At 49.0% G+C, this 3,362-nt stretch overlaps 1 long non-coding RNA gene across 1 annotated transcript; it reads right to left on the bottom strand.

Annotated features, from left to right (window-relative positions):
- Positions 1-62: 62 nt before the first annotated feature.
- On the bottom strand, positions 63-3,010 carry LOC132534705 (uncharacterized). The gene is made up of 3 exons (XR_009546418.1): positions 2,718-3,010; positions 768-882; positions 63-158 (listed from the first exon to the last, which is right to left on the bottom strand). It is a non-coding gene; the product is annotated as an uncharacterized LOC132534705 (long non-coding RNA).
- Between the last annotated feature and the right edge of the window lie 352 nt (positions 3,011-3,362).

The following is a 3,362-nucleotide window of genomic DNA, read 5'->3' on the forward strand; positions in this document are numbered from 1 at the left end:
ACCGGGATCCTTACACGGGTCTTTGTGCTTTGCGCCACCTGTGCTTAACCCGCTGCACCGCTGCCCGGCCCATCTCCATATCTTATCTGCTGTAAGCAGTGCTGTATCAGGTGAGTGAGCAGGCTGACTTTGTTTCCTTCTAGTCTCATGTTTTCATTCTGCAGAAGGACATGTGGCTGTGTTTGTAGGCTCAAGATGAGGATGTCAGTAAGCAAAGGTTGGAGAGGAGGGCCAGGCGCTGGCACACCTGGTTAAGCACACACATTACAGTGCACAAGGTCCCAGGTTCAAGCCCCTGGTCCCCGTCCATACGGAGAAAGCTTCAAAAGTGGCAAAGCAGGCCTGCAGATGTCTGTCTGCCTTCTTCTCCCTCTCTACCCAACTTCTCTCAATTTCTCTCTATCTCTATCCAATAAATAAATATTTAAAAAATTAAAAAAAAAAAAAACCCTGCAGGTTAGCTATCAGGCTCAGGCAAAAATTACCAAAGTCATGGGCCCTTAGTAATATACCTGACATAGACTTCCTAGTTTCTGTCTACCCGAAGATCCCTTTTCTCATCTCCTCTATTCCTACTTTATGGTTCCTGTTCATTAAATGTTTCGTCCTGCTTTAATCTTACTGCATTTCAGCCACCAAGTTACAGATGCTACTATGATTCCATCCTGACTGCCCTGGGCAGACAACCTCACGGTCCTGGAACCCCACCTCCCAGGAGTCCCGCCCCACTAGGGAAAGACAGAAACAGGCTGGGGGTGTGGATCCACCTGCCGACGTCCAGGTCCAGCGGAGAAACAGTGACAGAAGCCAGGCCTCCCACCTTGTGTTCCCCAAAATAATTTTGGTCTATACTCCCAAAGGGAACTTCAGTTCCATCAGGACCTGGAAAGAGGAGAGAGAGAAAAAAAAAAAAAAGGACGGACACTTAGAAGTAGTAGGTGTGACTTAGAAAGGAAGAAAAGGCAGGATCATAGAAAAAATTGGCAAATACATATAGAAAGTTATAAAAGTAATAGTTGTAAGGATCCGGGTTCGAGCCCCCGGCTCCCCACCTGCAGGGGAGTCGCTTCACAGGTGGTGAAGCAGGTCTGCAGGTGTCTGTCTTTCTCTCCCCCTGTCTGTCTGCCCCTCCTCTCTCCATTTATCTGTCCTGTCCAACAACATCGACATTAGTAACAACAACAATAATAACTACAACAGTAAAACAACAAAAGGGAATAAATAAAATAAATATTTAAATAATAATAATAATAGTTAACCCATGTCTGTGGCCTTGGGAGAACCACTGCAGTTTCCAATGGAGGGAATCTTCTTCTAGCGTTTGCCCTTCTTCCGTAGCCAGTCAACAGCGTCAGGTTGAGCCTGATGTCAAGTTTCGAGACCTCCTTTGAATCTGGAGAGGTGGCAGTCGTTGACTATGTGGGTCATAGTCTGTCTGGAGCCGCAGGGGCAGTTCGGGTCGTCTCTGGCTCCCCAGCGATGGAACATAGCGGTGCACCAGCCATGGCCTGTTCGATAGCGATTGAGGAGGGCCCAATCATAACGTGCTAGGTCAAAGCCGGGTTGACGCTTGCAGGGGTCTGTGATGAGGTGTTTGTTCTTTACCTCAGCTGACTGCCAACTCTATTTCCAAGAGTCTGGAACAGAGAAGTTCAGTGTAGGCGTAGGGGACCAGATTGGGTGACGAGACGTCAAGCGTTGGACAGGGTGGGCAAAGATATCCGCGTATATTGGCAGGTCCGGTGGAGCGTAGACGTGGGAAATGAACTTAGATGATGCCGCATCCCGACGAATATCTGGCGGGGCGATGTGGCTAAGAACTGGCAGCCATGGAACCGGGGTGGAACGGATGGTTCCAGAAATGATCCTCATGGAGGAATATAATTTGGAATCGACCAAGTGGACATGGGGGCTACGGAACCATACTGGGCCACAGTATTCTGCAGTGGAATAGCATAATGCCAGAGAGGATGATCGTAGTGTGGAAGCGCTCGCGCCCCATGAGGAGCTGGCCAGTCTTGCAATGATGTGATTCCTCGCGCCCACCTTTGCTGCAGTTTTTATGAGATGTTCGTGAAATGACAGAGTGCGATCGAGAGTAACGCCAAGATAGACTGGCTGGGCTTCATGCCGGATTCTCGCATCGCCAAGCTGCACATTAAGCTCACGCGAGGCCGAGGCATGGTGTAGATGGAAAACAGATGATACCATTTTTGCAGTGCTAGGGATTAGTCGCCATTTTTTACAGTCATCAGATATCAGAGACATGTCTTTCATGAGTGTTTCCTTGAGGATGTCGAACTTGGATGCCTGAGTTGCACAGCAGATGTCATCGACGTAGATGAACTTCCTTGAAGAAGTTTCTGGGAGGTCACTGATGTAAATATTAAATAGCGTAGGAGCCAGAACAGAGCCCTGGGGGAGGCCACTTGAGACAAGTCTCCATCTGCTAGACTTGTCACCCAGATGCACCCGGAATCTTCTGTTTTGGAGAAGAAACGATATAGTGTTGGAGGGAATAGGAACACAGAACTCTGGTGGTGGGAATGGTGTGGAATTATACCCTTGTTATCTTACAATTTTGGAAATCAATATTAAATCACTAATAAAAAAAGAATGTTCTCATTTCACCTTGTAACAAATATTTTAAATGACTGAGTCTTCATTTCTTTTCCCGCACAACCTGAATTACACTCTATCTGAAGTTGGACACTCACATTTCAAGCACTCAGTGGCCACTGTGGCTACCACATTGGACAGTGAAGTTTTGGAAGCTTCCATGTAGTACCATTCTTGTGTCCTCGAAGCCAGCCAAGGAAAAGCGAAAGTCCCCAAGGGTTTGTCTCTCTCAAGTCTCCTATTATTGGTTGATTAAATCCCTAAGCAACGGCTGAGTCACTTGCAAATGCGGAAGGCAATTTAGACTCTGTCAGGAAGCCAAGAACAGGCTCCACAGTACAGGGTGGGGGCAGGGGCAGGCCCTGAAGGAGGAAGCTCTGTCTGGAGCCAGGTGCCCCGGGGGCTGCGGGAGGGGCAGGAGAGGGGCAGGAAACTGGGTCTCTGTAGGCCACCGTCCGCCCCCACAAACACACCCTAAACAAGGCTGCAGTCGCCCAGGATGGCTGTGAGGGTGTGCTGGGCAAGTCCCTCTCCGTAGAGGGGGAAACTGAGGCACAGAAGGCCACATGGTTGCCAGCAGCTCAGCACCTGGTCTGCTGGGCTTCAGCTCCTGGGTCGCACCCGGTGGCTAGGTTAAACTGAGGGTGTTCTCACTGTTAGCGAGCATAAATCAAACCACCATCCACTGTAAGGAAGCAAAGATGTTTATTGACGAATTGCAATCCGGGCCGAGATGGTGACTG

The sequence above is a fragment of the Erinaceus europaeus genome, chromosome 19, assembly GCF_950295315.1.
Source record: "Erinaceus europaeus chromosome 19, mEriEur2.1, whole genome shotgun sequence".
NCBI lineage: Eukaryota > Metazoa > Chordata > Mammalia > Eulipotyphla > Erinaceidae > Erinaceus > Erinaceus europaeus.